This window comes from Diabrotica virgifera, chromosome 10 (genome assembly GCF_917563875.1).
Source record: "Diabrotica virgifera virgifera chromosome 10, PGI_DIABVI_V3a".
Classification (NCBI taxonomy): domain Eukaryota; kingdom Metazoa; phylum Arthropoda; class Insecta; order Coleoptera; family Chrysomelidae; genus Diabrotica; species Diabrotica virgifera.
The window spans coordinates 96346824-96369100 of NC_065452.1; the positions used below are offsets into that span (position 1 = coordinate 96346824).

The 22277-nt window shown below is 33.1% G+C and overlaps 1 protein-coding gene across 4 annotated transcripts in view; it reads left to right on the plus strand.

Annotated features, from left to right (window-relative positions):
- The window catches only part of LOC114333472 (IQ motif and SEC7 domain-containing protein 1), a 528448-nt gene that overhangs the window by 195664 nt on the left and 310507 nt on the right, over positions 1 to 22277 (plus strand). For 3 of the 4 annotated variants that reach the window (XM_050663290.1, XM_028283353.2, XM_028283352.2), the window contains exon 2: positions 11708 to 11785. The exons of the other annotated variant lie outside the window; for it this stretch is intronic. The gene's annotated coding sequence lies outside the window, so the exon portion shown is untranslated. The remainder of the gene's footprint in view (positions 1 to 11707; positions 11786 to 22277) is intronic. 4 annotated transcript variants of the gene reach the window in all.

Genomic DNA, 22277 nt, shown 5'->3' on the forward strand with positions numbered 1-22277 from the left:
TTATTGAGCTACAACCCCTTCGCAAGAAAACCACCCTATCTTCCCGGCTTAAGAGAAAGTTGTACTTAAAATGCATTAAATTAATTATTTGGCGACTAAATATCATTTAATAATTTATAAGCTTCCAAATTACGCGCATTTAGATCAGAAAATTGCAATTTATTTTGTATAGTGCAGTCACTGAAGGTAAAAATCAACGATTACCTTCAATTTCGGTGAACCTTTATCGATTTTCACGAAAATTGGTCAGTGGTTAGAGGATACGTCAAGAAACAAAGGTGACATGGTACCACCTTGCGCCTTTACCCTGAGGGTGGATACCGCCCCTTCTCGGGGGTGAACATTATTTTATAAAAAATAACTGCACAAATCAATAAAAGAACAAATTAAAAGCAAAATTTATTATATAAAGTTATTAAAATAAGTCAATACTTTTAAGTTATTAAAGATCAAAGATTTTAATTATTCGTGAAAAAAAATGCATGTTTTGAAGCGGTTTTTCGTAAATCACTGAAGAAACTGTAAGTTTTTACAAAAAAGTTAATAGTAGTTTAATTCGTATAACTTATATTTTAAGAATAAACTCTTAAATCACGCGCCTTTCGATTATACAACCTAGAGCTACAACCCCTTCGCAAGAAAACCATCCCATATTCCCGGCTTAAGAGAGAGTTGTACTTAAAATAATATAAATTAATTATTTGGCGACTACATATCGTTTAATAATTTATGAGCTCGCAAAATATACGCATTTCAATTATTGAATTGCCATTTTCTTTCTATAGTGCAGTCACTGAAGGTAAAAATCAACTATGACCTTCGATTTCGGTAAATCTCCATTCATTTTCACGAATTGACAATAACAACTTGCGGTTTCAGCCTGGGGTATATGTCACCCCTTCTCGGGGGTGAAAATTACTTTATTAAAAATAACCCCACAAATCGAGAGAGGGACAAATTGTGAGCAAAATTTGGTATATAATGTTATTAATAAATAAATACTTTTTGAGTTATTAAAGATCAAATATTTTAATTTTTGTGAAAGAAAATGCATGTTTTAAATCGATTTTTCATAAATAACTCAAAAACTGTAAGTTTTTACAAAACAGTTTTCATCACTTAAATTGAAGCTAATAAAAAATGTAATAAATTGCTTACTTGAAAAACCCTTTAATGTTAATTTAAAGTAAGTTATTGGTAATTAAATGTATATTTTTTTCTGCGACTATTCAAATCTAAGGATTCAAGCTTAAATAACGGGAAAGAGATGCATTTTATAACACTTAGGTACTAAATACTTGTCAAAGTACTTAGAAATACCTATCAAAAATTAGCTCCAGAAATAGTTGATAGCATCAAAATCCGCTCACCAATTTTCGTGAAAATGAATGGAGATTTACCGAAATTGAAGGTCATAGTTGATTTTTACCTTCAGTGACTGCACTATAGAAAGAAACTGGTAATTCAATAATTGAGATGCCTATATTTTGCGAGCTCATAAATTATTAAACGATATCTAGTCGCCAAATAATTAATTTAAATTATTTTAAGTACAACTCTCTCTTAAGCCGGGAATATGGGATGGTTTTCTTGCGAAGGGGTTGTAGCTCAATAATCGAAAGGCGCGTGATTTAAGAGTTTATTCTTAGAATATAAGCTATACGAATTAAACTACTATTAACTTTTTTGTAAAAACTTACAGTTTTTCAGTGATTTACGAAAAACCGCTTCAAAACATGCATTTTTTTCACGAATAATTAAAATCTTTGATCTTTAATAACTTAAAAAGTATTGACTTATTTTAATAACTTTATATAATAAATTTTGCTTATAATTTGTTCTTTTATAGATTTGTGCAGTTATTTTTTATAAAATAATTTTCACCCCCGAGAAGGGGCGGTAACGACCCTCAGGGTAAAGGCGCAAGGTGGTACCATGTCACCTTTGTTTCTTGACGTATCCTCTAACCACTGACCAATTTTCGTGAAAATCGATGAAGGCTCACCGAAATTGAAGGTAATCGTTGATTTTTACCTTCAGTGACTGCACTATACAAAATAAATTGCAATTTACTGATCTAAATGCGCGTAATTTGGAAGCTTATAAATTATTAAATGATATATGTAGTCGCCAAATAATTCATTTAATGCATTTAAGTACAACTTTCCCTTAAGCCGGGAAGATAGGGTGGTTTTCTTGCGAAGGGGTTGTAGCTCAATAATCGAAATGCACGTGATTTAATAGTTTATTCTTAGAGTATATAAGCTATAGGAATTATATCCGCAATACGATATATTTTAAGTTTTCTCAGCATTTTTCTCTTAAGTTAATCAATTAAAGGGTTGTTTAGAGGTGAAGGGGATGAGCTCAAAAATCGAAACTATGTAATTTCAAGAGCTCATAAATAGCTCGTATTTCTGCCGCAAAAACCGATTCAATATTCCTATTTTTAAATTCCTGCTCAGTGGAACGAGCTCAAAATTTTTAGTTTGCGGAATATGAAAGCTCATAAATAGCTCATAAATCAGGGCTATTTGTTTTTTAATTTTTGCAAGTGGGGGGGGGGGGCAGCTCAACACGGGTCATTTACTGGGCTATTAGTGTATTCATGCACTGTTTATGACAGCTTACATTTTTCATCTTATTATTCTATAAGATCTACAACTTTCTTCGTGCACTATTATCAGCGAATATATCTATAATTTTATTAATAGGTACATATCTCTGATGGACAACTTCATTTTCAATACTGCACTGCTTAAAAACGTTGCAAATGTATGCGTAAAATAACACATTTTTACATATTATATTAGACGACAATATGGGGCCCTGACATATTGGGGCCTCCCCGCAAGCTTCATGCTGCGGGGGCCTCTGTTACGCTTCTGCTCATCCTCCTCAATATTTATTTCGTCGTTGGTCGTCACTTCTGGTGTTGTTGATTCAATATCGCCATATTTGCAAATAGGGACCGAAATTAGCATGCTCATCTTTCCTTTCCTGAATGTGTTTCATTTTTATTAGTTCTTTCATTTTTTTTTCTTGCTCCTCTGATCATTCTTCATATTTCTGTTTGTGTTCCGTAAAAGTCTTGTTCCATGGATTTTGGGGAGATCTCTCAGTGTTCGCTTTTTACCAAAGTATTCGTTTTATTTCGGATTGTTTATAGTGGCTATATGCCTGTTGTGTTTTATGTGTTCTATATTTTACTTTTTTTGTGACTTTCTTCTTTTGTTCACATTGTGTCTTCACGGCCTCTGAAAACTCTTAATGATCGGTACTTCCCTCTCTCCAAGTGACCCTGTTGTTGCGTTAATTATGTTATTTTTGAGTTTTTGCCACCTTACAATGTTGTCGTTATTATTTCATTCTCAGCAATCTTCTTTTTCTGTATAAGTATTCCATGAATTCCGTATTTAGTCCTTCTATTCTGATTTTTGTTGGTGTTGGTGCCGCTTTCTTCAAACAGAAAAACAACTGTTAATATAAACTGTTATTCTTCTTCTTTTTTATTTCAGGTAGGATTGGTGTATACATATTTCGTTTTTGTTTGAATATTTTTAAAATTGCTTTACCACATATAACACAGTCCAGATTTTTATGAAGTAGATATTGTTTTTTTAAGAAATATATTTTTCAAATCTTTTCTCGCGTTCTTGTTAAATTGATGCACCATTACTGGTTTTGTAAGCTCCGCCGTTGCTCTAGAACGAGTGTAAACAATCCACTAACTAGACATTTAACTATTTACAATTTATTGTAAAATATTAATTGTTGATTCATACTTCATACTTTACATCACTTAAACCGTTGATTGATATATTGGAATATCTCGTATAATATTTCAATCAACGCTTATACAATATGCATTCTGCAAATCTCCCACACAATCCAGTAGTGTCATATTTAAAAATTAAAAGAAAATTATCAGATCTCTGAATTCGAACGATTTTTGTGTTATACCACACAGTTATGATTAGAAACAACAAATCCCTGGTATTGTTTTCAATCATAAAAACCCCGGTCATCAAATACGAGTATATAATTTTCTTTCTTTTTTTTTTCGTTTTCATTACAATAGAAATTGCAGACGATGACATTATGAATTTTGATTATCATTGAACAGGTGTGTGTGTGTTGTATGAATCATACATTTTAGTTAGTAAAATGTGTAGGTGGTAGTCATAAAAAATTGAGATTCCGATGTAAATAATGTACTAATTTTGGATCTTTTTCAAAAAGAATTTGTTATTATTGAGAGTGGTATTATCAACATAATATACCGTGCTACTTATAACGGACGGTAGACGTAGACTATCACAATAGAATAACCACACAATGGCATGTATTTAAAAAAGTATAATTTTATTCACATTTTTTTTTCACGTACCTATTTCGATAGGCCTGTATCAACGTCGATTTAACATCAACTGATGTGTGGCCACCTTTGTCTCGGGCTTCAATTTGCACTTCTTCCATGTAGTCCAAGGATATGAGGGTTTCGCCAGGACACCAATTCTAACTTGTGTTAGTAATGGCTTAGTTTTTGTTTCTTTTATAATGTCATACATAAAAGCAATAAATCTAGAGTGGTAAGAGTATAAGTCAGAAATGAAATTTTTTTATTAGGACTTTTCAAAGTCTTTTTTACCACTGACGAAATAACTATTACAACTAAATATGAAAATGGTGACGAAATATGATTACTAAATTAGTAATTAACTATTTTACTTTCTACTTTGGTAATACCTTATTAATTATATAATTCAAAATATAGAAGAATCCCGAAAAATATTTTTTTTCTACAACCTTGTTAAAAATGCAATTTTAGCACTCCATACGAGCGTTAAAATGCTACTTTAAGGCACTAGTGCTTTAAAATATTTTTAAGGCACTGCAGTTCGTATTGACCGTATAGGCAATTTTGATGTAATGTCAAAAAAATATAAAAATGGAATGTCAGTCAAGTTCAAGTAAAAGTTTTTGTAGATATTGTCCTGTAATTACGTTTGTAGAAAAACTATTGTATGATATGCGTGTTAAAAAGTACATTTTTAAGGCACTCATGTGCCTTAAAACTTTCACATGATGCGTGCCTTAAAACCTTCACATGCGTGAAATTAACGAAAACTTTTATTTTAAAAACAAAACATACTTTAAATTAAATGAAATAATGAAAATTACAATTTTAACCTTCTGATTTTAATTTTGGCAAACTCGTCAATCAGATTGGTGTAGTCTAAAGTAGCAGCTAGTGAGGACTCTATTGAAATAAGTGCTAATTTTTTTAGTTTACATAGTCTTATGGAGCTTCGTAAATAGTTTTTAATCATTTTTAATTTTGAAAAACTTCTTTCCCCAAGCTACCGAGACAGAGAGTGTTAATAAAATTCTTAGGGCCGGTACTTTCTGCACCTCGCATGACAAAATTCCTCTAACCGGGTTTTAATCGGAACAGATAATACCGGCCCTTAGTAACTATATTTGGGTATAAAGAAATTAGGTTATTTTGGCACAAATAGTTCAAAACCTCTAAAGGTTTCACGGAGTATGGTATCATTTGGGATAAATCATGCAATAAATCTTCTAGAAAATCATTTGCCTCTATATCCGATTCTTTTTCTATGAAAAGTATTGATTGACTATTTTCTAGTATTTTTCTAATATTTTATCATCTTTCCCTTTTCTTATATTTCCCTCAATTTAAAAATATCATATAAAAATTTTAAATTTTAAAATTAAAGGCAATGTTTAAAATATAGATGAAAAAATTTACTTTAAATTTGTCTTTCTCTGTTGAGAGCTAATCCACAGATCAAATTGACGCATTTTTCTCTTGCCTCAATATTCGTTTTCAGCAGGAAATTCGGAACTTATTTAGATTTAAAATTTTCTGCAATTTCATTATCAGTAATTTTCATTTGGTCATAGCCAAATTGTCAGTAAATTTTCATTTTTTCCATAGTTTCTGACATTTTTACACAATCTGACAAATTTATAGTTACATGTTGCAACATCTTCGAGACTGAATTTATATAAAATAAAATATCATGCCAAAGAACTACACCGCATATAAATTTATATTTTTTAATATTTTTAATATTTTTTACTAATCCTCGTGCTTTGACTTTAGTTTCTGAATTATTGTTGACGTCTTCTATTATTTCGAATAAGGCATTATGTATTTCACAAAATTGAAATCTTAGAGGTTTCAATGCATCTGTTCGACTTAACCATCTAGTAGTACTCGACGGTTTTAGTGTTAGTTGTGAAACATGTTTTTTTCAGAACTTCCCAACGCTTTGTAAAACCAGAAATAAAGTGTACAGTTCTTGTATAATACAAAAAGTTTGTTATTTCTGTAGAAGAAGACGCTGCGTCATTTATGACTAAGGTGGCATGCACAGGGCACGTAAAACGCCCTCGGATATTTTTCAAATATTCTGTTTTGCACACTCTTTCTTATTCCTTTCATATTAACCCCGTGATCATAACCTTGTCCTCTGAGCCGTTTTAAATCAAGAACTATTTTTTCCAAATTTTTCAAAATATGTAAGTTCTGTTAAACCTTTACCAGTTAAATATTTTCGGCTGACACTTAGTCCTATATATACTTTTAATTATTGAATGGCTCAATTTGTATTTTGATTTACTGATTATGCCGCCCCCTTGTGATGCCGCCTGATGCGGCTGCCTCACCGCATCATAGCACCGCACGGCCCTGCTCATAGTCATAAATTTCTTATTTCATAACATATGTACTACAATATTATTTTTATATATACATAGGTACATTCTGTTGCTTTACTTTTATTATTTTTTATAGAAATGTCGAAATTTTTAATAGAAATTACTGCAATAAACCTAGCATATTTTTAAGAATGTGTTTTTTGATCCTAACCCGAGAAACAAATAAAACAAAATTATAAAAACGCCATTGAATAAAAAAGAAATAAATATTTTTTATTTTTAATTATTTATAGGTACAGATATAATTACTCGTATACAGTGCGTCCATAAAAGTATCTCATAAATTCATTATTAGCTAAATAAACAACATTATTAGAAATTACCGAAACAGGTCGACTTTTTTTAATTTATATTTGGAATATATATCATACTAGTGACGTCATCCGTCTGGACGTAATGACGTAATCGATGATTTTTTAAAGTTGAACAGGAGTCGTGTGCTAGCTCATTTGAAAGGCAATTCAATTCTCTATTCAATAATATAAACATTAACATAATTATTTATACAGGGTGTCCACTTTTTTTATATTAAATTAATTGACACAAAAAGACGAATGTGCGTAATTTATTTAATTCAAAATACATTGTACTGCTGTCATAAAGACGTAAAATTTTTTATTTGGCAAATAAACATTGCTTTTCGCTTAAATTAAATGTTCAAACTGTCAAGAGGCATGTGGGTGGCCGCTTAAACATTGAATTTAAGCACAAAGTAATGTTTATATTTGAAATTCATATTTTATTTCTGTTTTCTGACAGCAGTAAAATGTATTTTGAATTAAATAAACTACGCAAAGTCTTCTTTTTGTGTCAATCAATTTAATTAAAAAAATGTTTTTGGACACCCTGTATAAATAATTATGTTAATGTTTATATTACTAAATAGATAATTGAATTGCCTTTCAAATGAGCTATTGAAAACTTATTGAAAAAATCATCGATTACGTCATCACGTCCAGACGGATGACGTCACTAGTCTGATATACAGGATGTAACAAACATACAGGTCATAAATTAAATCACATATTCTGGGACCAAAAATAGTTCGAATGAACCTAACTTACCTCAGTACAAGTATGCACATAAAAAAAGTTATAGCCCTTTGAAGTTACAAAATGAAAATTGATTTTTTTGAATATATCGAAAACTATTAGAGATTTTTTATTGAAAATGGATATGTGGGATTCTTATGGCAGGAGCATCTTAAAGAAAAATTATAGTGAAATTTGTGCTCCCCATAAAAATTTTATGGGGGTTTTGTTCCCTTAAACCCCCCCAAACTTTTCTGTACGTTACAATTAAATTATTATTGTGGTACCATTAGTTTAATTCAATGTTTTTAAAACTTTTTTGGCTCCTAGTATTTTTTCGATAAGGCAGTTTTTATCGAGTTGCGGCTTCTTTTTTAATATGTTTACTTAAAATTTTATGGGGGTTTTATTCCTTTAAACCCCCCAAATGTTTGTGTACGCTCCAATTAAACTATTACTGCGATACCATTAGTTAAACACAATGTTTTTAAAACGTTTTTGCCTCTTTGTATTTTTTCGAGAAGGCACCTTTTATCGAGATATGGCTTCTTTTTTAATACGGTTCAAAATATACCTAAAAATGTAAATCATAAATAAATTTTTATATTATTACCAAGTCTCCATAATCGTACTTAACCATATACAAATATGTGGTGGATTTGACAAATATTCAAAATATCTCGATAAAAACTGACTTTTCGAAAAAGTACTAAGAGCCAAAAAAGTTTTAAAAATATTGTGTTTAAGTAATGGTACTACAATAATAATTTAATTGGAACGTACACAAAAGTTTGGGGAGGTTTAAAGGAACTAAGCCCCCATAAAATTTTTATAGGATGTCCAAATTTCACTATAATTTTTTCTTAAGATGCTACTGTCATAAGAATGCCATATGTCAATTTTCAATAAAAAAATCTTTAATAGTTTTCGATATATTGGAAAAAATCGATTTTCATTTTGTAACTTCAAAGGGTTGTAACTTTTTTTATATGAACATTTGTACTAAGGTAAGTTAGGTTCAATCAAACTATTTTTGGTTCCAGAATATGTGATTAAATTTATGACCTGTATTTTCGTTACACCCTGTATATGCCAATAAAATCATAAATTAAAATCAAAAATCGACCTGTTTCGGTAATTTCTAATAATGTTGTTTATTTAGTTAATAATGAGTTTATGCGTTACTTTATGGACGCACTGTATACGAGTAATTATATCTGTACTTATAAATAAATAAAAATAAAAAATATTTATTTGTTTTTTTTTCGTTGGCGTTTCTTGGGTTAGGGTCAAAAAACACATTCTTAAGTATGCTAGGTTTATTGCAGTTTCGACATTTCTATTTGAATACAATAAATTGAAATATACAATACTTACAATAATATTAATTTCAATAAAACTTAGACACCATAATTTAATAGATGTCTTATAATTTAATAAGTGCCTAAACCAATGAGGGTTTGTAGCGTAATAGTATATTTCAAAGGCTAACCGATTTCAGCACTCTGGTGCCGTAGTATAGGAGCATTTGTAAATATGCTTCCTGGATAGGTATGTCCATTTTCATCAACTTTATGTCGTTTACTTTAATACTTTTAACTATGTAGTCTTCAATTTTAACCCAACCACTGTTTGGTTTTGCGGTTATTAGCGCAAGTACTTTAAAGTTAACTGAAGATGGACTGATAAGTCCGAAATCGTTCGTTCTGAACAACTATTGTACTCCATTTGGATTTTTAATTCAATACTTATACCAATTATTACAGAACTTTTTTACTTCGATGTTAAAGTTTTTTTAATACAAATCGAACTCTCAATGGTGCTACAGTCCTATAAAAGAGTCTCGACCTTCCCAAGTCTATTACGCCAGTCAGTTGTTCTATGTTCTATCCATTGCCAACTGTTGCCACTTTGCTGCGCCTATTTTTCTACCATCCTCACCTACACCATCCTTCCATCTTTGTTTTGGCCTACCCCTATTTCTACTTCCCACAGGTTGTGATGTAAGGATTCTTCTAGGAGGGTTGTTCTGCTGTGATCCTGCTAGATGTCCTGCCCATCTTAGTCTTCCTATTTTTATAAGAGACACTACGTCTTTACCACCAAATATATGTTTATATCTGTGCTATATCTCGTAGTTGTACCTCCTCCTCCAAACACCATTTTGACAGATGCCACCGAATATTCCTCTCAGGATTCTTCGTTCAAATATAAGCAGAAGGTTTTCATCTGTCTTGGAGATGGTCCATGTCTCCGATTCAGACGTCAACACTGGTTGTATAAGCGTTTTGTATATTGTTATTTTTGTTTTTTGGCTTAAATTTCTCCTTCTCATATGTCTACTCAGTCCAAAATAGCATTTGTTTGCTAGGATTATCCTTCGCTTGATTTCTTCCGTCATTACGTTCTCCTTGGCGATCAGGGAGCCTAAGTATGTGAATTTGTCCACCACTTCAATGGTAGAGTTATTAACTTATTAACCATGAATTGGTCACCGATTGTGGGGTATTGATGCCATCATCTCAGTTTTCTCCCCATTTAGTTGCAGGCCCATATTTTTTGAGGCATTCGAGAAGGTGGTATACATTTCTTCTAGCTTGCGTGTTGTGCGGGCAACTAGGTCCACATCATCTGCATATGCCAAAATTTGGGGTGATTTATTAAAAATATTTCCTCTGTTGTCTATCGGGCATCTCTGACCCGAGAAGGTGGTATACATTTCTTCTAGCTTGCGTGTTGTGCGGGCAACTAGGTCCACATCATCTGCATATGCCAAAATTTGGGGTGATTTATTAAAAATATTTCCTCTGTTGTCTATCGTGCATCTCTGACCGCCTTTTCCAGAGCTATGTTGAAAAGGAGACACGCCAGCGCATCTCCCTGTCGCAGCCCAACATGCGTTTCGAACGCCTGTGATTGTTCGCCCTGTATTTCGACTTTGCAAACAACTTTACGCATTGTAGCTTTAACCAATCTTATCAGTTTATCGGGGATGTAGAATTCATCCATTCTTCAACTTCACCACTCCTAGCGGAGATTGGAAATCATCATGGCCACTGCGACTTTGTTAGCAGCGCGCCTAAAAAGTTCAATCGAACTACACCCGAACCGTTTACGTAGATTGCGAAGCCACTATATTTTTCTTCTTCCCACACTTCTTTTGCCCTGCATGATATTTCTTAAGAGTTCGTACTTTTCACCCCTAATAATGTGCCCCAAGTATTCCATCTATCTAGTTTTTATCTCATTTATAATTTCGCATCTTTTGTCTAAAGTTTGGAGTACTTGCGTGTTAGTGACGCGGTCCATCCATGATATTTTGAGAATGCACCTATTTATAGCACCACATCTCGAATGCTTCGATGTTTTTTGTGATCGACTGTTTTAGTGTCCAAGCCTCAACTCCATATGGAGTGGGTGGAAAAGACATAACACCGCAGCATACGTATTCGTAACTTTATGTTGATATCACGATTGCAAAAGAGTTTGCGCATTCTGTTAAAGACTGATCTAGCAATTTCTCCATGGCTTCATAGAATTTATTTCTTAGGACACTATCATAGGCCGACTTAAAATCTACGAAAAGATGGTATGTGTCGATATTGAATTCATTGGTTCATCTACGATTTATATTCTTTTTGAATTGATACCTCTACCAAAGATACTAACCACTTTTAAGGAAGCAGAATAAAACTAGCGATTTCCTACCGGAAAAACAGTATTTATTATTCATTTTGTCCGCCAGATCGTATAAAGGAACATAAATATATAGTTTATGTATGCTAGTGTATTTAACTTTGGAATATATTTAATTGTACAATTACCGGAAGCTACGTGAATATTTTTGTTGATAGAATATAGTTAATGGAGACCATTATTACGTTCGGCATGTGTAGAAGTGAATATATGAGTACTATTTAATATAGATATGATGGCTGATACTTGTGGAAAATGTGTAAACCTTTGGAACCCGTTTTGGTCTAGAAAATAGCTCCAAAGGCAAAGTAAGTATATTTTCAGATATAAGTATAAACAAATATATATAGTATAATCTGGAAAAGTCTAGCGATATTTTTATAAATAGACAAAGATTTATTTAACAAATAATAGCAAATTTGTAGTATTAAACGGTGGTGACTGAATATACGAATAAAAAAAATCGCAAAACTGCAGTTACCGCAGTTTAATGCTTGCCAACTTGAAAAAGACCTGAAATTCTGTTCATGTCGTCCAAAATTATGGTGTTCTATAATAAAACATTATTTTTAATGCGTCTGTCAAACCACACCATTTTTCTTCTTTTTGTGTAGACATGACTTTGTCTGTTTTTCAAAGAGCCTCCAGTAAATTGTCGTTCCATCGTTTTCATTGTCTTCCCACCGATCGTCCTCCTGTTGGGGAACCGTCTCTCGCCGTCTTTACTACTCTATTTGTTGTCATTTGGCTTGTATAATCTTTCGATTCTACCCTTCTCTTTCTGACCCAGTTCTTTGATGTTCTCCACTTTGCATCTCCGTCCTTTATCTGTACTTAACTATGTATATCCCATAGGACCCAAGGTTTTTATCTCTGTTGTTTCTAGCATTATTTTTGTTCTCTTCGTGTCAGGTCGTGTTTCTGTCGCGTATGTTATATTGTTCTGATGACTGATTTGTAAATTCTGCCTTAAAATGGTAATGGTATATCGGGGCAGGGGCCCACTTGTGAGGCCTTCAGACACTTAGACCTCCTACGGCGGGTCCATTGTATCACCCCTATCTTGCTGATCCGATCAGGTCGCACCAAGCTCCCATGCTAGTCCCCCAGAAACCTTATGGCCTCACAGAAAGCCACAAGTCTCTTGAAAGACAACTCCCTCACCTGGCTCGGCTGCATAGATGCCGATCCCAGGATCTGCCACCTCCGATAGGCCAATACCGGGCACTCCCAGAGGACATGTGAGGAGGTTTCCTCCTCCTCGTTACATAGACGACACCATGAGCCATCCGCCAGTCCAAGCAGATGAAGGTGCCGTCGGAGTCTACAGTGGCCGGTGAGCATACCGACTACCAGGGAGCATCTTCTACGATCCAGAAGAAGCAGTTGGGCTGTAATACTTTCGGATGGCCCCACTATGTGGAGCCTGCCCTGTCTCATACCTCCACAACTGGTCCAGGAGTCCTGGAACCTCTGCAGAAGAAGCTCCCTGAGACTACCCCGACCAGTACTGAAGGGCACTCCAATCACAGGTTCGGGTCCTACAGGCAGAGAGGATGAGCCCCGTCTTGCCAGGGCGTCAGCCCGTTCGTTACCTTCCACACCTGTGTGTCCCGGTACCCATACCAATCTAACCCTGTTGGTTATAGCAACATCATCCAGAGCTTTCTTGCACTCAAGAACCAGCTTAGAGCTGATCTTGGGTGCTTCCAGAGCCCTTAGCGCTGCCTGGCTGTCAGAGCAGATAGAGATGGTCCTGCCTGAGCAAGCCCTATCTGTAATCTCTTGAGTACATGCCAGGATCGCAAAGATCTCGGCCTGAAAGACTGATGCATGAGAGTTGAGAGCCTGGCTAGTCTCAAATCCGACTCCACCTCCATACACTCCAGCACCTGCCCGCTGGTCTGTTCTGGACCCATCTGTGAACCAGGTGAGTCCACTCCGACAGACTAGTGTAGGTTCTCGTTCTACCCTTTCTGCTTTTCATTTCTTTCTCGATATTTTTATTTCTCCATAGCTTTAAGCACCCTGCAGCTCTGTTTGCTCTGTTCACTTGATCTTCCACTTCTGTTTTGAACTTTCCGTAGCTAGATAGTGTGATGCCTAGATATTTTAACTTTATCACTTTTTCACCCCTATTCAGCTGCACCCCCCAACATCGCAAATAAAGTTCGGACTAGGCAAAAAAGTTAATGCTATTTATGTGCTAATTAATTGCTCTAATCCGAATTTTGTTGCTCAAACCGTTGAGCAGGAAATCGCGTTGAAAGTGGGTGGGGTCAGCTTAATGGCAAGCTGGACCCCCCAACACCGAAAAAAAGTTCGAACTTGATGAAAAATTTACTTCTATGTATGTGCTAAGTCTGTGTATGTGCTCTATTTCCGATGTTTTTTTGCTCTAAGCGTGAGTAGGAAATCGCGTTGAAAGTGGGGCGGGGCCAGCTTGTCATTAGACATACATACAACGAAAGACTTGTAAATTCACTATAAAAATGAGCAATAAAATCAGATACTGGTATATTTCGATGATACGTGTTCCCTAGATTATTTTAGTACCAAATATGTGCGAGCTACTAATTTATTTAACGCAGACACATAGAGCGCGGATTAAGTTTAATTGGGATAAACTAATGAATTTGCAAGTCTTACGATTAGCAACAACATTGGATACCAATATATTTTGATAGTACGTGTTCCCTAGAATATTTTAGTACCAAATATATGCTAGCAACTAATTTATTTTACACGAGACAGAGGAATATAAAGCGCGGTGCAAGGTTGGGTGGGATGAACTAATACATTTTTAAGTTCTACAGTTAGCAACAAAATCGGGTACCGGCATATTTCGATAGTACGTGTCCCCTAGAATATTTTAGTAAGTACTAAATTAGTTGCTCGCATATATTTAGTATTAAAATATTCTAGGGAACAAGTACTATCGAAATATGCTGGTATCCGATTTTGTTGCTAACTGTAGAACTTGCAAATGCATTAGTTTATCCCACCCGACCTTGCTCCGCGCTCTATGTGTCTCTGTTCTATGTTAAATAACATAGTTGCTCGCACATATTTGGTACTAAAATACTCTAGGGAGCATGTACCATCGAAATATACCCGTATCTGATTTTATTGCGAATTGTTATAGTGAATTTACAAGTCTTTCGTTGTATGTCTAATGACAAGCTATCCCCGCCCCACTTTCAACGCGATTTCTTACTTAACGCTTAGAGCAACAAAATCCGAAATAGAGCAACTAATTAGCACTTAGGTAAATAGAAGTAAATTTTTCACTAAGTTCAAACTTTTTTCGGTCTGGGGGGGTTCAGCTTGTCATTAAGCTGGACTCCCCACTTTCAACGCAATTTCCAGCTCAACGGTTTAAGCAACAAAATTCAGATTAGAGCAACTAATTCGCACATAAATAGCACTAATTTTTTTGCCTTGTCCGAACTTTATTCGCGATGGTGGGGGGTGCAGCTTAATAGGGGTCACTTTTTCTATTATCTTATCCTAGAGCTCCAATTTACATTTTAGTAGATTAGCTGTATAACCATGCCTTTCGTTTTTTTTTTTTTTGGGAAATTAACATGTTAAATTAATGTTCTGGCAGTTATATTAAATTGGTACAGCATACGTTGTAAATAATCTTCACTTTGAGAGGTTAGTATTGCGTCTTTTGTATAGTAGATTATTTGTTATTTTTCTCCCATTTACTAACCTTTTTTTCGTTGTTACTTTCGTTGTTATTTCATCGATGATCAGGTTGAGCAATAGAGGGCTCAGGAAATCCCCCATAAATATTATGGCATTACCAGCTTCAATTGGCTCAGTTATTTGTTATTCTACTTTTAATTTTATGGTGGTATGGTAAATATTTTCGATCGTTGTGATTATATCTAGAGGACAAACAAAAACCGTATAACATAAATTAAATCGAAAAAAATATTATTTATTGCAGATTAAGTATAAAAATTGTCGCCTTTTTAATTACGTGATAATATGTACTTTGTGAGTATGTACTTTGTACTTATACAGTATAGTTTAAATAGCCACCTAAGTTTTATTTTATTTGCTTTATAATATAAACATATCACTAGACTTTTCGACTTTTCATATGTAAATTGATAACAAATCAGTAGTTTGTATTTATAACTACTCATTAAATGTTGTGTGACATTTAATCCTGAAAGTTATTTCCCTATCATACTCATAATGAATCTATTTAGTCCTCTTTAATTCATTTTTGCGACCGTTTTAGTGAACTTCCCTGTCCACGCTGATCGAACGCCGCCCTGTTTTTGTTATTTATCATTTTAAAATGCCCATTTGTGTTTTCTTGCAAACTCTTGTAAACTGGCTTAAGAGTGAAGCTACTTTTTCTTTTTCCTTCTTCCCGTTTTTTTCTTCATTAGATTTTTCATTTTTCTTCTTTTGTTGATTCATATGTACCACATTTCATATCACCACTTTGAGAGTAGATCTGATTGTTTCCTTTCTTGTGTGACTCCTCTCTTATTTCAATTTTCATAGTCGATAAAACGTTCATAAACTAATTGTTTGATGATATTTTTTATACTTGTTCAGAAACACTTAACTTCCTTGGAAAATCTTAATTTGGTATCAATCTCCCACACTTTTATAAGATATCATTGTTCTTCTCTTCACGAGATGATTTTTATAATAACGACTGTCTATTACTTTAAGTAGATGGTGTTACCACAACAGTTGAAATTCAAGTATTTTTTATTGTGGGTTTTATCCAAATTGTTTATAAAATAAGTACACTAACAGCTGCTTCTACCTGGAAAAAATTTCATGGTCAAGGGAGATAATAACTAACATTATTCAAAATAACATATTTCTTTATTATTTCAGGATGACGTGTCAGCTTAATCTTTTTATAACAAACTTATATTTAAAAATACTGATTTTATATCAATTTTCAATACCACTCATTCGAAACGTGGTAGTATCCATTAATAAAACTGTCGAATGTAGGCGAACTGAAACAGAAATAATGATAAAATCCAATAAATTTTATCCCCAGATGATTCAAATTTATGAGGTCAAATGTTTACGAAAAACTACAACTTCATTATATATTTTCAATATAATCCAGTATATTGGTCGAATTAATAAAACTTTCAACCTAGAAAATGTTGGTTTTGTATAATTTTATGACCTTCAAGAATATAATAATTATGATGCTAAACTATTTCAGTTAGTTCTTTTTACTTTAATTTAGTCCAGTCGTCAGAGGTGTGAGTTCCAAAAAAGACACGAACATCGAACAAGCTAAATTTTGTTGAGAATGTCAATTTTGGGGCCCCAAAAAATTGTTACTCCTGTCCCTGGACTCCCCCCTAAAACCACCGTTATAAGGGGGGAAACGGAAATCATAGATTTACCAAGAACCTGGACCCTGTAGAAAAAATGTTTCAAACAAGAAATGTAGCTGAGATAATTTTGAATAAAATGTTTAGTAGCACTTTTTGTGTAGAATGAATCGTTCTCTCAGGTGAGATCTTTTTGTTCTCCTCCAATGTACAAGTATTCGGTTTTCTTTTTATTCAGTTCTAGACCCCATACCTCATACTATTCAATTAATTTTCGGGCCATATAAACTTACTTGCATAGAAATCGGCCCACTTAAAAATTTGGCCATTTTGATGTCTCATATTTCCTAAATCTGTTGGCCGATTTAAGTGATTTTTCGAACATGTTATAGCCTGATTCTTTAACAATACCACTGTAATAATATTGTTGTTAAACAGGTAAATTTTTATTGTATACCGGGTGTACCAATCAAACTGTGTTTTTTTCTCAAAGTTCGCATCACCCTGTGGAATATTCTAGCATTTATAAAATACTTAAATTAAAACCCAACTATCGCCTCAGGTTTTCTTAATATTTTGTTTTTTGATTCATTCGTTTATGTTGGATAATAAAAAAGTTAGGTACTTTAACAACTAGACATGTTCTTCATCAATATACGGTGTTTCTAAATGCGACAAACTTTAAGGGGTAATTCTGCATGAAAAAATAATGACAGTTGGCTTGATAAAAGTATGTCCGCAAATATTTCGTTTCCAAGATACGGGATGTTGAATTTTTTCTTGCAAACTGACGATTTATATATATTTATTGCTTTAAAACCAGTTGAGATATGCAAATGAAATTTAGTAGGTTTTAAGAGATAGTTATTGCGGATTTTTTTACATAAAATTAAGAATTCTATATTCACCATTAGCGTGCATACGGGTAATATGATCGGTCATATTACACGTGTTCGCGCTAATGGTGAATATTAAATTCTTAATTTTATGTCAAAAAATGGGCAAGTGTGTCTTAAAACCCACCAAATTTCATTGTCATAACTCAACTAGTTTTAAAGCAATAACATAAATCGTCAGTTTGTAAGAAAACATTCAACATCCCGTATCTCGGAAAAGAAACATTTGCGGACATACGTTTATAAAGCCAACTGTCATTATTTTTTCATGCAGAATTACCCCTTAAAGTTTGTAGCACTTATTTAGAAACACCGTGTATTGATGAAGAACATGTCTAGTTGTTAAAGTACTTAACTTTTTTATTATCCAACATATGTAGACGAATGAATCAAAAAACAGAATGTTAAGAAACCTAAAGCTATAGTTGGGTTTTAATTTCAGTATTTTATAAACGCTAGAATATTCCACAGGGTGATGCGAACTTTGAAAAAAAAACACAGTTTGATTGGTACACCCGGTATACAATGAAAATTTACCTGTTTAGCAACAATATTATTACAGTGGTATTGTTAAAGAATCAGGCTATAACATGTTTAAAAAATCGCTTAAATCGGCCAACAGGTTTAGGAAATATGAGACATCAAAAATGACCAAATTTTAAGTGGGCCGATTTCTATGCACGTAAGTTTAGTTTAAATCATCATAATCTTGACCCATTATTACTTGATCGTCTGTAAAGTTGATTGTATACAGGGTGATTGATTAGTGGGGTAAAGCTCCGTAGATCCGTTATAGTAATAGATAGCAATAAAAGTTAATAACAAAGATTGTAGCCAACTTTGAGCTTCACATTTCAAAATTAATTAGAATGCTACGGTGTTCGATAACATAGTGGCAGACCAAACTTATGTTTTTTAAATGGAACACCCTGTATGTTATTTTATATTCGAAATCTTCTTAACTTCTCCATTACAAAAATATAAAGGTTTGTTATGTTATACATGGTATTTACAAAGTTATAACCAATTTTATATGAATATCGTAACAAGTTCAACTCGCTGTATAAATAAGAATAAGCACAAAAGCAATAACACAAAAAAAACGGAACACCCTGTATTTTATATCACTGTCAAAAAGTACCATTACCGTACTTTAATTTTTATATAACACTCCCTATGTCTAAATTTATTAGTTTTCGAGATATTTTCATTTTTCAAAACAAATTATTAATTACGGGTCTAAATCTTTCCAAATTTAAGTAAGCCATGACTGAATTGTGTAAATCTGACAATTTACGATTACTTATTATCAATCTGGTAATAAATGTAACAATCCTCAACATTTATATATAATCGGTGTAGTCAATACCGAACTTTGCGAAACCTACAATGTGGTGAGCGACTTAGATCATATTTTTTATGCTTGCAGTAAATTTGAAATACAAAGACAGGAATTTATTAATAGTTTATTATTGCAAAACTTATACCACCCTTTCAATCTACTCCATTTACTATCATTAAATATTTATCAGGTATACAAAATTATTCTTAAATTTATTAAAATGTGTAACTTAAAACTTTAGTGTAGGTGTTAAGCTCGTTACCTCTGTTATATCGCCAAATATTTTACCTATTTACCTATACTTTCCGTGGTCTACCCTTTCTGTCTGTGAGTCACCTTGAATGACCCCTAGGTGCGAAAAGTTATCCTAGTTCCTCTCCCCATCGTAGTTCTTCTTTTAAATTCCAGAATAATAGTGTAGTTAGGATAAGTTACACATTTGCTACTGTCTGAATACGCACATGAGCCCGAAGGCCAAAAAAAATGTAACAATGTAGCAAATAAAGAAAGAAATATAATTTATTAGTAATAAATTTTACAAAAAAAAACAACCACAACATACAACATTTTGTGAAAACAATTAAAAACTACTTTTGTATGTAAATGTAACAATGTAACAAATAAAGAACGAAAAATAATATATCAGTAAAAAAAATTACAAAAAAAACATGAACACAAAATACATTTTTGAAAAAATTAAATGCTACTTCTAATAAAATATTTTAAATATTAAAATTACGTAAGTTGTTCAAAATGACCTGACACATTTATGCATGCCTAAAAAGGCCATTGAATGAGTTACTTACACTACGAAGCATTTATAAATTAACACTTCAAAATACACTTTGTATTCCATTTTTCATCTCATCTCTTGTTGTTGGAGGCATTTTATAACCTTCATTTTTAAAGTAACCCCAAAAAAATCAGTCCAGTTTATTAAATTCTGGTAATCTGGGTAGACATGCTACTAGTCCATTGAAATATGAAAATATCTCGAAAACTAATAAATTTAGACATAGGGAATGTTGTTTACAAATTAAAGTACGGTAATGGTACTTGTCGATAGTGATATTATGGCGGCTCCTATCTTCTGAGCCACCTTAGATAATTAAGGGTTGGTTACCCCGACCATAAGGGTTGATGTAGTAAATAACTCTCACAGTTAATACATTTATTTATACGTTGGAGTATTTAACGGTAAGTAGCTGGTGGTATAATATTTGATTAATGCGATGTTACCCGCTGGAATCTCAACTACCAATTGAATAATCTTTTCTCCGTGAAAGTATAATTAAAAGTCGATTGTCGTGTTTATTGTTTTTATATAACCAAAAGTGAGAGTGATATCAAAACTGCTGAATGGACTAGATTATAAATAACATATACTAATTATTATTGCAACTTAAACTTGTATCAAAACCGCATGCATTGATGTGGTAATTTAGGTCAATCGTATTTATTAAAAACAAACATATTTGTTTTTAACACGGGCATTTAATTATTAAAGAATTTGTCTTAATAAGATGTTTACTGAGATGCAGTGTATCCCAATATAATATAAAATACAGGGTGTTCCATTTAAAATTACTGAGAAAATAATGTACTTGCGTTTTGACTCACCCTGTATTCAATATAAAAATATGGCATCAATAAACCATTGCCGTTGTGCTTATTTTTATTTATACAGGTAGTTGAACTTGTTATGATTTTCATATAAAATTGGTTATAACTTTGTAAATACCCTGTATAATATAACAAACCTTTATATTTTTGTAATAGAGAAGTTAAGAAGATTTAGAATATAAAATAAGACACAGGGTGTTTTATTTAAAAAAAACAGGTTTGGTCTGCCACTATGTTATCGAACACCCTGTACCATTCTAACTAATCTTGTAATGTGAAGCTCAAAGTTGGCTACAATTTTTGTTATTAACTTTTATCGCTATCTATTACTATAACGGATCTACGGAGCTTTACCCCACTAATCAATCACCCTGTATATACCATAGTGTTGGTGAGTGATATCCCGATTGTTCTATATTTTTGTTTCTATCTTTTTAAAGCACTTTCGAGGTATACTTTAAATAAAGTGGGGGACAGGCAAGATCCTTGCTTTAATCCAGTTGATGTTACAAATCCTGTTGTTATTTGTGCCTCTATTTTTATTTTTGTTATGGGTTGATTGTATAAGCAGTTTGGCGGTTTTTTGATTGCCACAGCTTCGTCAGTGGAACGTTATCGTAGGCTTTCCGTAGGTCGACGAACAACATATGAATTTCTTGATTCCGTGCCATATTTTTGTCTATTATTCTGGGTTAAGAAGAAAATATGGCCAATAGTGGATCGACCCGTACGAAATCCTGCTTGTTCTTCTGCTTCATAATCTAAATATTCTTTCTTGATTCGATTCTTCAAAACCTTTCCATATATTCTAGTCATAGATCCGGTTACAGCTATTCCTCCAGCTATACTGGAACGAAATTTTCACAATTGTTTTGATCACCCTTTTTATGTATATTACTGAGATATTTTCCATTCCCTAGGGATTTCGCTTGTGTTTATGCATTCTTGAAATAGTTGCCGAAGATGTTCGTATACTTTGTTCATTTCGTTCCGTACTTAAACAATTCTCCGGGTATATATCCCCTGGTCCAGGTGCTTTGTTCCTCTTCAGCTGTTTACATACATTTTTAATTCCTTCTCTTGTTTATCTTGTTGGCGAGCCTACTATTGCAATTCTATGTTGATTTTGGTTTCGATGTTCTTGAAATTCGACTCTAGGCTATACCAAAAGCTCTTTGAAATACTCTTCTTAGGCTTCAGGTTTTATGCTCTGTATTATGTCTTTATTCTTTTCTTTTCTCAAATTGGCTCCCAAAATTGACATTCTCAGTAAAATTCAGTTTAGTCGCATTTTAATCTCTGATGACTGAACTACTATACATTACCATTGATGACTGTTACTTGGTGCTTCTTTTGAATGCATACTTAAAATGCTAATTTTTATTCAAAGATTTAATTGTAGCATTCTCAGTTCTTTATTAAAAATCCGGTTTTTCTACTCTTAGATATAGTGACATTCAGCAAACACTTACATTGGCATGGTTTTTTACTTAAAGAACAACATTCATGTACTAGTATTATGTGATTGTCTTAAAAGTTTTCTACAGAATGTTCAACAATTAGCACGATACTACGATACTAATTGATGATGTGCAATACCAAT